Below are 14635 nucleotides of genomic sequence, written 5' to 3' on the forward strand. Positions count from 1 at the left end.
ATAGAGCAGCAGAGTTAAGCACACAGTGAGAGGAGCTGCCCAGCATGCTTTCATCAATGACACGGTCTCTCACTGACAAGCTTGAATTAACAGCCTGGTGGTATCTGTGTGTGTGTGTGTGTGTGTGTGTGTGTGTGTGTGTGTGTGTGTGTGTGTGTGTGTGTGTGTGTGTGTGTGTGTGTGTGTGTGTGTGTGTGCGCGTGCGTGTGCGTGCGTGTGTGCGCACTTAAGATAGAAATACCTTATATGTTATTTGTACGATAACTTGTTTGTTGGTTGTTCGGACAGCAAAATGAAATGTATTTTTAAAACCTACACTTAGAGCAAAAACATTCATTTATTTCAATTCATCTTAATTCAGTTAAATTCTTATATTCAGATTTGAAATACAATTCTGCATCCTCAATTTAATTCAATTTAATTTAATAAAGGACTTCTCAATTCAGTCTTGAATCTACACAATCTATGGTGTGTTGAGATAAAGATGGTGGCCTCCTCTATTATACAGTAGTTAAAGATGGCAAAATCACAATGTATGCGTGTGTGTGTGTGTGTGTGTGTGTGTGTGCATGTGAAATGCGTCTGTGTGTGTTTGTTTGTTAAATTTCAGTAATATGCCCACACACATCAATCCAGACGGCATATACAAGTCCAGTCGGTCACATTTCCTGTCCCTCTGGACCCCTGTAAACCCCACCATCTGTCTTCCACACAGAGAGACATCCTTCAGGTGCCGACTATGTTAGCAGGGGGCATCTTCTCCTGTAAATTCCCCATGAGGCCCCAAAGTACCTTGCGAGGCCCATACAGACTTACGATAACAAACTCCCTGCTGTATGTGTGAGCAAAGGAACGAGTCAAGCAGATCAAAGACAGCAGCCTAACCATCTCTCACCAACAGAAACAGTAGAAACAAGAGGGCTCTTAGAGACAACACTGTACCCCACTTTACAGGAAACTGCCCTGACAGAGCAAAAATAATGTATTTTGTATGGGTAACAAGAATAACATTCATTTCGTTACAGAGAATAGAAACCATGGTGAGGTTCTCAGAGACTTATTAAGTTCTGTTAAGATGTTCATAGTCTGATATATGATCTTTTTAAGAGCCACAAGAAAAAACTATTTAATGGTTGGGGGCCTTCAATTTCCACTTCTGAAGAAACATTACAAGAACCAACATGGCTTTTATACACAATTAAAAATCTTAAAAGTGTAAATGCTGAAGTTTTCTTATATGGAACTACTTAGATCGCCACCACTGCATCAGTATAACTCTTTCAGTCATTTGCCCTGGTTTTGGATTAACTTGAATATGAGAAAGGGTGAGTAACTGTACTGAGTTTTGTTCAGCTCACATACAAGCTCATTACAAAAGGCTTTGCTTACTTCCACTGGCATTTACAAGACCAGGCAGAGGTGTGCTTCATTTTAGGTGCCAAAAGATGTTTCATCTGGCACTCTATTAGGGAACTAATGATACACTGTCTCAGCAAGGCAAGAGAGCCAAATAAGAAAAGTCCACAGGTGCGCCATGAGCTAACTTTAAAGATTTTAAGTGGAAGACTCCACTTTGGCTGGAGCAATGTCAGGATTCTGTCAAAGCGCATGTGCTCAATCAAATGTAACCAGGCCAGCCTTTTCTCAGACCAAACTAACCCTATAAGCTTTTGACTTTTAACACTCAGTGCCAAGGATCTGTATAGACCGAGGAAGACCTAATCCTGGATCAGAACTTCCAGTAAGTTTGTGTGGTGGTGGGGGTGTGGTCGAGTGCCGATTTGTGAATGGAGATCGAGTTCGGGAGACGAGAATGTAAGGATTGACACCTGGGGAAATTCATCTCTGACACCTGTTTTGTGTTACAGTGAGAGCTTGAGGGAGATAAAGGAGCAGCCAGATCCGCAGTGGGCGAGAGAGAGGAGCCAGAGTCCCGAGACGTCTATGTTAAAGAGAAATACTTTTTTGTTTATTGTTGAGTGATGAAGAGTTTTGTGTTGGGGTGTGCAATGGAAAGTGACATTTAATAAATATTGCAAAAGAGTGTGAGCTGGTTCACGCTTTCTCTTGAGACTGACCTGAGACCTGTCACAGTGTGCTTTGTTAAAACAGGGCCAGGTTAAAATCTGGTCACTTTAGCCTTCCGAAACTCTGAAGTCAATTGGACAATAAAGATTCAACTTTTACCCTTAGTGTAGACACCTTTGTCCAAAGGATGTGTCCAGATTCTCTTGCTGTGTAAGGAAGAGTTGGTAATATCTGCATCTGTATCATCAGAGAAAGTGTAACGTCAACAACTCTTAACTTTGACAGAGAGTATTTAGCAGACACAGGCCACTTCTATTAAAATGAATGGGAGAAAGTGGAATGCCCAACCAAGGAGCTCTAGAGGCCAACAGTCATCAGATGTAAAAAGGAATTCTCGCCTTACAGGAAAAAGAGCCAATTACCTTTTAGATACAGTCATCGCCTGTCAATCAACTCGAGAACGCACATGTGCTTTAGCTATACAAGCTGAGAAATTGTGTTTTTAGAGTAATACGAGGTAACGAAGTAAAATGTATGATTCCAATACTGTCAAATTTGACTGCTGATTTTAAATATGTTCTTTGATCGTAATCTTGACTTGAGTTTTTGAGATTTAGTTTTTTCACAATTCAAGTAGATAGGTGCTGTCATGACTAGAAATTGCCTACTGAGAGCGTGACGGTCCAAAGATGGCCGACAGTGTACTGACTTGCTAGAGGATCATGTGCACCATGAAAGCCAATTGTATAATAGCCTCGAAATCATTGAAACTCTTTTAGAGTTTTATTAATGTCAGTCACTTTTGGCAGAGATCACAGAAATGACTGCAGTTTACTACAATGATTCTAATTACTGCAGGTCTGTTTTCTGGTTGCAGTGTCCATAAGAAGCCATGTAACAACTACTGAAATAAGTGATCCAGATGGTGAACGACAATCATTTTAAGTGTCAGTTGGGGTAAAAATTAGTTCAGGCTTCAACTTGTGCTATCGACAGAAATAGTTAAGGAGATAAACATAACTAACCTCGGGCCATAGTTTCATGTCATCCAGCCACTTCATGTCAACTTTGAAGGCTAAGGCACTGTCATCGCAACATTGTGAATATCGGCACTATGGATCCGCATGCTTTTTTGGCAGTTTTTTTTTTAAATCTATTTGCAAAACATCACACTACGAATCGGAACGAATCTGGGATGATCCTGTATGTAGGAAGAAGGTGGATAAAAGAGTATTTTTTTCTAAATATAGTTCTTTTCAAAATGAATGTCATGCCAAAGTGGCTAAAGAAAAATAATGTGAAAGTCAGTTTTTCAAAAGATTAGCTGTTTACGCACAAAATAATTTGACTTCCACTCAAACAGAACAGCGACTGGTCTCCATGTTGGTTGATACACCTTTTTGAAATAACATTGTAGGCTCCTCCTGGGGGAGGAGCTCTAGAAAAGGTTAATATCCGGTGCAGGAACAACAATATTAGACTCAGAACACAAATTTGGACTCCAGAAATAAATGTGGATCCATAACACATGAGGCCTGAGTACTTGGTTCAGGCAAAGATTGTTCACCAGTGTATTTTCTCTCTTGCGAGGGACATGAAAAGAAATATTCTGAAGCAAGTTCACACATTTAGACAGGTGATACAGGTGTCTTCTTTGGAATTCGGATGGATGTGGTCAATTTGAGGAATGCTGTGGCCTGTAAAAACAGCATAAATTAAGAAATGTTGAATACATAAAGACATTTTCAGTAAACTACCTTCTTTGAGCATGTGGCCAGACATACCAGAAGGAAACTTTGCAAAGATTCACCATCTTACGGTTACTGCTCACCTCATCTGTGGTAATATTCAGCCTCTGGCTGCCAGGAGGAGTCTTCAGAAATGGCACATCAATAGATATTAAGTAGGTCTTTACATTCTTTATATACACTAATATGTTGCATTTAGGTTACTAAGTGCATTTGGGAGGAGAGTAATATGTCAGTCACGGTGGGAAAGACACATTGGATGTCCTTCCACATATTGGATACATACTGTTGGTGTTAAAGTATTATTATATTTGCACGCCGTAGGAGGCCTTGGGTTTTATGATGCCAGTAGAGAGGTTGTCTACCCTCTGTTTTTCCAAGAGTAGAGTCCGTATTCAAACAGGGCCAGATCATTTTGGTGACATCAGCCTCATTTACCCACCTGCTGATGTAACTAGTGATATATAATGCATATTTATATGAGTAATCGCAGCCTGTAGCAGCCTCTTTGAACATATTCTAGTATCAGTGTGATCAAAACAGCCCTGCAGGGATGAGCTTGCTCCCTCTGACCATGCTTTGATGTTCTTGGTTTTTTCTTGAACCAGAGATTAGGGATGCACATTCAGTAGAAAATAAGCTATTTTTTATAATAGTAATATATAGTAATATCTCAACCGTGCACCTTTTGTCATGGATCACCGGTCTCTCTCTCTCTTTCTACCTCACTGCCAACAAAGTGCTCACTCTCCCCTGAGTTCTGATTACACACGCACATGCATATCATTAGTGGCTAATCAAGGACTGTATATATACCCCGCTTTCACACACACTATTTGTCTGTTCTCATCAATAGTATCTCTGAGATGCCATGCAACATACCTGTGTTGTCATCATTGCCTGCAAGTATCATAAGACTGTTATCTGTTTATCGCTGTTTGCCACTCTGCTCAACTGCATTTACTCACAATGTTTACATCTCTGTTTCGATCATCTGTTCAATAAACCCTGCTACTGAGTGTATATCTCTGTCTCTGTGAGTCTCTCCGTGACACCTTTTAACTTTTCAAAAAACCTCACGCAACTCTCCAGGAAGTCCTATATGTGTATGTTTGTAGGCAAGTTCACAGTAGTTTAATTAGCTTTTTTTCAAATTCTGGTAAAAAAAAAAAAAAGCACCTCCAGTGCCATTCTAAATGCATATTATAAGTCAACCAAACTATTGAGCATCTAAATCTGAGATGATGTCTGTGAGTAGCTCTCAAGGCTAAAAATAGGCGCGTGTGTGCGTGTAAACCGAGCAGTGCCATTCAAAAACGTGCCGATGCTATGCATGCATTTTATAAATGTACTTACTATACACAGCCTTTTGTGATTCACAGAACTATTGCACATCATCAAGTGGCTTTGAATAAAATAAACAAGTCATATGAACTGCTTTATTTGTGTTTTTATGGTTCTTTTGTCATTTTTTTTTTTTAGCTTGACGGTAACTAACACGACTAACACATAGGGTCGGGCCGATACCTGATCCATTTAAAAACGTCAGTATTGGAACCGATATTGATCCAGGTATCAGATCGATGCATCCCTACCAGAGGTGGTTGGTATGCAGGGATTAACCGAGCTAATGGGTGCTCTGTGCTCCGAGTTTGGTTTGGTGTGCTAAAGTGCTCTGAACGCATTCTATTTAAAGAACTCCAGATTTACTTAATACTTAATTTATATAATTTCACAAACATCTATGTTTAGCTAATACAATTTACTATACAAATGTAAATAACTCTAAGACTCTTATGTTTTTGTGGACAAAAAAACGGAGTTGAGAGCATTTCACTGCATTAAAAGGCTGTTGTCAACCAATTACAAACAATAGAAACTCTTTCAAAATAAAAGCTTATGCCAAAATAAAGGCTTGAGTGTTTAACCAGACTGCATACAATGCCACTTGCAAGTTTGAAATGATAAAAGAAAAATAAAATTAAATAATTTATTATTATTATTATACAACGATAATATATTTCTATAATTTCTTAACAATATTATTATTATTATTTAGATTTTTCAAAAATTGGACAAAAAGTGCATTGTGATGGGGAGGCGGGGGTCTGTGTTGATTCTGTCACATCTAGGTGTGTTTTGTGTTCATGTCTTTTATTTAAAAAAAGTATTTCCTGTTTCCATGCCATGTTTGTTCCTTGTCATGTGATTTCCTGTTCCCTTATGCGATCTTATGTATTTACCCTGTTCATGTGTCTTGTTTTCATTAGTTTATTGTTGATTACTTTGTTATTTGTTATTGTATTTTCATTGATTTAAGTTCATTTAGTCTTGATATCTTGTTTATAGTTTAGTCATGTGATTGGTTGTCTTGTTTACTTGTTTTTATTTGTATTTATGTATTTAAGCCCTCATATTTACCATTGTCCTTTGTCAAGTATTGTGTGTATGTAACTTTGTTGGAATAGTCATAGTCAAGTTCATGTATTGTATTTTGTTCACGTTTGTAGTTAGATTGTTTTGGATAACACGTTTGGAATAAAACTGCACTTTGGTTCATCACACGTCATCGTCTCCATCGTCTCCGTTTGCCTCCCTTAGAGATCCACTGTTTTATTAAGTTTGTTTCTTTTTAAGAGGAATGAAGTGTGAATATCCTTTTGTAGAACAGCATTTCCATTATATAGCTATTAGTTAAACACTATGTACAATTTAGTCCACAATAACCCAGCCACCTGGAATGCAATGCGTTTCAATTTCTGCAAAACAAAAGTTGTAAATACAGGGGTAAAACAAGCTATTGACAAAACTTACCCTCAATTGAGAAACAAACTTCAGGGTTGAAATACCCAAGTAATTATGTTCACTGTGTGTTTTCATTAGCATCTGGTGCTGGACAGATCTGTGGGTACGACCCCTCAGGCTGTCAAGCAAATGCAGGTGTTAGAAGATGGTGCCAGATTTTTGATCTCATTATGAAAGCAGGCCTACCCTCACTAAGAGGTAAAGCAGCATAAATAGCACCTTTTTTGTGTAGTCCTCAAATTCCTGACATGAGAAACTGCCATCCATCTTTCAGGCCCTAACTATTAAAGGCATATTCCGGGTTCAAAACAAGTTAAGTTCAATCAACAGCATATGTGGTATAAAGTTGACTACCACAAAATGAATTTAGGCTGGTCCCTCCTTTTCTTTAATAAAGCAAAAATCTGGGTTACAGTAACACACTACATAGGAAGTCAATGGGGCCAATCCATAAACATTAAAATACTGTTTTACAAGTATAGCCACAAGGCACGAATCCAGAATGTTCTTTTAATTCTTTCATGCAAAATGGTACGATTTCATTTAAAAAGAGAACAAACAAATTTCCTTAAATATTTCTGTGCCAGCCATCCCCAGTTCGACCATCACTGTCATCCGTCTTCCAATAAGATTGTCCTTTTTTGGTTTCTTCCAGATGTCTGTTGATCTAGAGATGTTGTTATCTTTTAAAGGCATTTCAGTAGGCATGGGATCAAGAGGATGGAGTATATCAAAGTAACACTTTTATCAACCTGGCACATGTGACAAATGTGCTCACAGTACGCCAAATATTTCTGGGTAGCTAAGGTAAAGCTCAGCAGTTGCCACACAAACCCACTCACATGTCTAAGCAAACGTAAACTTACATACTAAAAGACAAACTTACATTAAACTTGCTTCCTAAAACAATTTAGAAGGGCACTTGGTATTATGAGCTGTCCACCAACAGCCTAAAAGTCTTAACAGATGTGTTAACAACAGTGCACAAGTAGGGGAGGGACTAGACGTGTTTAGCAACAAATCCCAAAAAATACATTAGTTGTCAGATCAATTCATTTTAGGAGCTGGGAATAACCCATTTGTAGATTGGGTTAAACATTCATTTTAACATTTTATTTTTATTTAATCCCATAGTGAGCCATTGTGTCCACACAATGATGGTTTATGTACACCGCTTAAATTCTACAAAACCAGTTAAAAGAAGTTTTAGGACAATAACTTGTTACCCACAACATTAATAATCACCCCTTGAGCCATGTATGTAGAGGTCAAGGCAATTTTAAGAGAAAATCCTGTTGAGGAATTCTGAGAGGTATCTGGCTGACCTTGAGGACAGGAGCTGGGCTTATGTGAGGATCTGCTAACAGCTGTTTGTGTTATATTTGAGTGCCTGATCAAAGAACTTAAAAGTAAAGTATAGAATATTTCTTGGTTTCTCTTGGTTCTCTAGTAAACTGCATTGAATGTTAATGTTCCATCATGGCTTCGGACAGCGAGGAGTGGTCAGGCTCCCAAGCCGCCTCCTCGGCCCAGGAATCCAGCAGGACCCGCGCCGGAGTCGAGGAAGAACTAACGCGCCTCCTCACACAGGCCGTCGACCGCCTCGGGCTCGAGTGGTCACCGCCCTCTGAGCAGGCTCCCAACAGACTCGACGGCTGCTTTCTGAAGAGCCGTCGCCAGCGGCGCCAGCGTCCGGGCCGCTCCCTTCCTGCCGGAACTCCACGCCGAGCTCTCTAAATCGTGGAACGTGCCTCTCTCGGCCAGGAACCGATCCCATGTCTCCACCTCTCTCCCTTTGGTGGACGGCGCCACCGAGAGGGGCTACTCTTCCATCCCCCCGGTCGAGGATTCGGTAGCAGCACACCTTTGCCCACAAGCCTCTTCACAGCGCCCAGCTCAGCAAAGCCAGACTTCTCAGCGTCGACAGGGCGGCCGCCCTAGAACGCGCTCAGACAGCCGCCGCAGACCGCCGCCCCCCCGCGGGCCTCGGCCTAAGATTGCGCTGAAACCTGAGCAACCGAAGTCCTCCTAGCTTTGTTAAGGAAACGACAGCTCAGTCCCGCCGTGGCCGGACCACCGTCAAAGCTTCGCCCCCTGTCAGTCCCCTTCTCTCAGGCTACTGCAGTGGTGGATTCAGCAGCCAACAAGCCGGTGATACTGCCCGCTTGCCTGCACTCAAATGCCGTTTTCACGGCGACCCAAAGAAATCTTGTGAAAAGCAAACATGCCTTATGTGTAGAAAATGTGCCCACAATCCAGTGTTCACCCCTACACACAAGCATTACACTTCCCGTGTCCCTATCAGAGCCCACTCACATAAAGCGGGCACAGCCAGCTCGAGTGTTAGAGTCAATAAACACGCCCACGAATCCGTCGTGCGCCCTTCTCTGCCCGCTCTGTCACACGGCCAGCAAATACCTCTCTGTATGTAAGTCCCATGCCCGTGACTATGCTCGCGCATCACTTCACAGATGTGACTCTTTCCCCATTCACCTCAATCGGGAAGTCACTCACAGAACAGCCTGTCCCTGCTGTCTGCGAGCAGTCATGCATAAGCACAGTAAGCGCGCTCACACATTCTGTTCAGCTCGCTGTGTGGCAATCAGGGCGACTTGGCCATTCACCCTCTAGCGTTACGCTTCAAAGCGTGGAAAGCTATCCCAGGGATATCCAAATGGGTGTTAAGCACAATAAAACAGGGCTATTTGCTACAGTTCGATCGCCGCCCTCCCCGCCTCAGACCAATATTAGATCTCAGGGTTTTGAACAAGGTGCTCGCAAAAAGACCGTTCAAAATGCTTACAATCAGGAAACTCCTCGCGCATGTGCGCCAGGGGAACTGGTTTATTTCTCTCGATCTGAAAGATGCCTACTTTCAGATTCAGATAAATCCCCGTCACAGGCCATTCTTGAGATTCGCCTTCGACGGCCAGGTTTATCAATACACCGTCCTTCCGTTCGGCCTGTATTTAGCACCCCGTACTTTCACGAAGTGCATGGATGCGGCGCTCGCACCCCTGCGGAGTCAGGGCTTGCGAATTCTGAACTATTTGGACGATTGGCTGATTTTGGCACAGTCACATACGGAGCTTCTGTCTCACAGGACAGTTCTCCTCAGTCATCTGAACAGTTTGGGTCTTGCAGTCAATTGGACCAAGAGCTCACTACAGACCAGTCAGGCAATTTCCTTCCTTGGAATAGAACTAGACTCCATGGCGATGACGGCTCACTTATCTACACAGCGCGCGCACCGTGTTCAGCGACTAGCCGCGTCCTTTCAGATGAACAGCCTCACGCCTCTGAAAAAATTTCAGAGAATGCTAGGTTACATGGCCTCAGCCGCAGCAGTACTTCAGCTGGGTTTACTGTGCATGCGCCCGCTTCAGCATTGGCTAAATACCCGCGCGTCTCACCGGGCTTGGGCCACATGCCGCCAGCCGATCAGAGTGACTCAGACCTGTATCTCAGCTCTGCAGCCCTGGGCAGTGGCCGAATGGTATCAGCGGGGAGTGACGATGGGAGCTGTATCTCGCCAAAAAGTCATTTTGACAGACGTGTCCAACACGGGTTGGGGCGCGGTCTGCGAGGGCTCTCCGTCAGAAGAGAACTCTCACTGCCCAGTATTTTTCTCGAAAAGCGAGGACGTGCTGGCCCAGGACTGGCCCAACCGCCCGCTTTACGCCTTCCCTCCCGTCTCGCTATTGCCACAGGTAATGCAGAGGATCAGGAAAACGCGTCACTCGGTGCTCCTCATAGCCCCGCGCTGGGAGAATCAGACATGGTTCCCAGAGCTTACGCAGCTGTCACTGACAGCCCCGTGGCCCATTCCAGTGAAAGCAGATCTTCTCTCTCAAGCTCGCGGCACGATCTGGCATCCCCACCCAGAGCACTGGGCGCTGCACGCGTGGGTGATCAACGACTACCCGTCGCTTTGCCAGAAGGAGTAATAAACACTATCATACACGCTAGAGCCCCTTCCACGAGAAGACTCTATGCGTCCAAATGGTCTGTGTTTTCAAAATGGTGCACCGACAGAGACCTGGACCCACAGACATGTGGGGTGTCGTCGCTACTCGTGTTTTTACAAGAGCTGCTGGATAAGGGCAGATCCCCATCCACGCTCAAAGTGTACGTGGCGGCCGTCGCGGCGTTCGCTGAACCCCTGCATCGCCAGTCACTGGGAAAAAACGAGCTGGTCATCCGCTTCCTCAGGGGAGCTAGAAGGATGAACCCCCCGCGCTCCCCATCAGTTCCTATCTGGGATCTTTCCGTAGTTCTCGAAGCTATGAAAGCCCCCCTTTTGAACCACTTCAATCCGTGGATTTGAAATACCTTTCACTCAAAACCGTTTTTCTAACTGCCCTGTCATCAGTTAAACGTGTGGGAGACCTTCACGCGCTGTCTGTCAGCACTGCATGTCTTGAGTTTGGACCAAGTGACTCCAAGGTCATTTTAAAGCCTAGACACGGCTATGTCCCCAAGGTGATCGGTACTCCTTTCAGAGCACAAATCATTTTCCTATCGGCGCTGCCAGCATCCGATAGCGAACGCGACGCCAATCTCCTTTGCCCAGTCAGAGCACTGAGATTGTATACTGCGCGCTCCGCCTCTTTCAGGCGCTCTGAGCAGCTTTTCGTTTCGTTCGGAGGGCGCACCAAAGGTTTCGCCGCCTCGAAACAGACACTGTCTAGATGGATAGTGGATGCTATTGCTGCAGCGTACGCGTCAAAAGACCTACCATGCCCGTTAGGCATTAGGGCTCACTCCACTAGAGGCATGGCCTCCTCGTGGGCATGGTCCAGCGGGATTTCCATTCACGACATATGTGTGGCAGCGGGCTGGGCTTCCCCCTCCACATTTGTCAGATTTTACAATCTGGAAGTGCCCGCCCTGCAGGCAAAACTACTAGCGGTTTAATACGCTACAGCTCCCCTGGTGAGCTGCACTGACGGGACACATTCCACACAGATCGGCACCGCCGCTCTGTCTTTCCCTTCCCACTATGTGCTTATGTATTACACACACACTGGCCCGCACTCTTGCTGGCCAAATATTATTCCCCCACTCACAAGGGCTCCCCCGGGTCCCCCCACCCCCGGGGCTCATGCAGTGGATGCTTGGCGCGCACAGCTAGCTTACGCAATACGAGAGAACCTCTCGTAAGAGAACGAATCGGTTACCTAACGTAACCTCGGTTCTCTCTAGATGAGGGAACGAGTATTGCGTAGCCGGCCGTGCTCGCGCCACGAGCGACTTTCGCTTCATTCAATGAAAACCAGGGTTCCAGCCTACGAACTTACGCTTATATGCACTCTAGCCACGCCCATTCTGGCGGGCTTTGATACAGTGACGGCGCGGGTGCCTGTCATTGGACGCAAGTTCACTCAAATTCGTCTATAGGCTGCAGCAGTTGCCAGAGCAACCAATGAGCTCGCTAGCCAGCCCGCTCAAGGTATGCAGCTGCTGCATTGCGTTGACAATGGATACAAAATTAAGGATAATTTTTTGGCTTCAATATCTCAGAAAAGATGAATCTTTCCCGTAGCGTAAGCTAGCTTACGCAATACTCGTTCCCTCATCTAGAGAGAACCGAGGTTACGTTAGGTAATCGATTCGTTTTCTGTGCCGTATTCTAAGTTTCGTTGCAGTTTCCTGATGAAATTAACACTAGAGGCGCTGTACGTAATAACTGTGTTTTCAATGCACTTTGCATTGAAAACTCACAAATCATCGTTATATACCTCTGTAATTGTGTTAATTACATTGTAAATGCAATTACATGTAAATATTTTAATAAAAACTACACACAAAAATGCTATACATTTAGGTGAAACATGTGGTTATTGGAAGACACCAAGTTATTTTTGTATAACATTTTCTGCCTCATACAATGCAAGAAAACTTATCAGGTTAAAACAGATGAGCAATTAATCTGTAAACTAAAACCACAGATGAGGATCCAATAATTAAGCCTGTTGTCATTATTACATTGTCTGATATTGAAATCAGATATATGCCCATAAACAATACAACACATTTAAACTCATATATTTGAGCATTTATGTACAAATTTAAATTCCCCATGTGTTTAAAAATGACAATGGAAATGTTTGTCTTATTTTGAAATAAATGTTGCATAAACTGTATGTATATAAGTGACCTTTTTATATCAGTGAATAACATTTATGAACATTTATTTTCAGCAAATAAGTGTTCAGCAGTTTCAGATTTGTATTAATAGCACTTCAAATTCTAATCACATTTTACTACACAACTAATGGGGTTTTTAAGTGAATCCCTGGGATTCTTTGTATGAATGCAGGTTTTTGTGTCTCATTCGGAGCACTCAGGGTGAATATTAAACGCTATCTGAAAAACTGCAAGCTACCGTAAATACAGTAACGTGGAGATTAGTTGAATTTGCAAGAATTCTTGCGATCACAAAATCCCAGAGGGACTGTATTACTCACACGCTGCTATGTTACGATATCAAAACTTTTACTCTAATGCATAATTTGTAAAATTATACATTGTCACAATTGTATTACAGACCCATCAACATTTACACACTTATTCCACACTTACGCAGCAGTGGTTGCTTCAGAAAATGTGCCTTTCATGTCGCATGTGCTTTTAGGACACTATCGGTTAGGTTTAGGTGTTGTTATAGGGTAAGGATGTATTTCTCAACTCTTTCTTACATTTAGGACACTATTGGTTAGATTTAGGTTAACGTTTTAGGTTAGTAAGGTACGTTTTACTCATTAAAACCTCCAACCAGCATTCAGTAGCGGTGTTGCACACCACGTAATTGCATGGGGCCCCAGACATCGGAGCTCCGTGGACATGTTTGCGTGGAGCAGCTCACATGCGTGATTAAATGGGTCTTCCCTCAGTATGGTGGAGCATGCAACACATCTGAATTCTACATGAGAATTTTTGCATTTAAATCACTTTGGAGCAATTCAACCATGTCAAACGGCTAAAGAGCCATGATATTCTGAACAGCGCTGACTGACGAGGGAATGAAAAAACACCTGTCCTACTGCACCAACATCAGTTACAAGACTTTTCACGTCTTCATATCAACACCCTTTCTAACATTTTATCATAGTAAACTGCAACAGAATTTTTCAACACACTGTTAAAACATACTCTCCTGTCATGTGTATGTAAGTATTTTGCATTGAAAGACTTGTTGACTATTGTAGAGATGACACATTTTTTGACATTGTTGACATATTAAATGTCCCTTGTGGAACTATGTGTGGTGTTTCCTATTAAAAAATTGCAGATATATAAGAGAAGACACTTTTGTGACATGTAGACGTCCGTTTACGGTTCTCCCCATTCATTTGTATGGTATACGCAAATGCTGACTTACTATCATGACACACTACATGACCGTTACGCTCTCTCCTACTTGGAGGTTGTTATCTCAGTATAGAATATCACTGGGTTCTCTTGGTTTATGAAGGCAAAGTGCTACATGTGCACCCATTTGTGCAATTCCAAACATTTGATGCTGCTTAAAGTTACTATACATATCTAAAAACGTGACAGAGATGTAGGAGGTGACAGCGTTTAAAGATTTGCAATTAGGAACATTGTAAGTGGTCAAAAACGCTGCATTTCATTTTAAATTGCGATTTAAGGGGGCTGCATATTTGCATTATTTCACCATTAATCATGTTAGAATATTTCCATTTGAAAGAGTCTGCAACTAGCAGACTCTCTGCTCTTAACCTCCCTAACAGTTAGCAGTTCTTAACAGTTCTTATCACCCTCCCCTAAAAGCACTAACCCTGCCACATTTGACTCTAATCCAAGCTCTTCTGTTTCTAATCACACCCCTTAATGCGTCACCTTAACACCACTCCAACTCAGCTAACTCTTAACCCTACCTCCTCCACCTCTAATACCAACTAAAAAAGTCCCTGTCCTCCCTAAAAGATCTAAAAACCCAATTCCACTGCCTCTGCCTGTGGGAAAAGTCCGGCCTTGGCTCAGCAGGAAGTGCAGGATTTACTGTTAAGCATTTAATGGTCCTTAAA

At 42.8% G+C, this 14635-nt stretch overlaps 1 protein-coding gene across 1 annotated transcript in view; it reads right to left on the reverse strand.

Annotated features, from left to right (window-relative positions):
* Positions 1–14635, reverse strand: part of LOC127647230 (ADAMTS-like protein 3) — a 295504-nt gene that overhangs the window by 262910 nt on the left and 17959 nt on the right. The gene's annotated exons all lie outside the window — the stretch shown is intronic.

This window comes from Xyrauchen texanus, chromosome 1 (assembly GCF_025860055.1).
Source record: "Xyrauchen texanus isolate HMW12.3.18 chromosome 1, RBS_HiC_50CHRs, whole genome shotgun sequence".
Lineage (NCBI taxonomy): Eukaryota > Metazoa > Chordata > Actinopteri > Cypriniformes > Catostomidae > Xyrauchen > Xyrauchen texanus.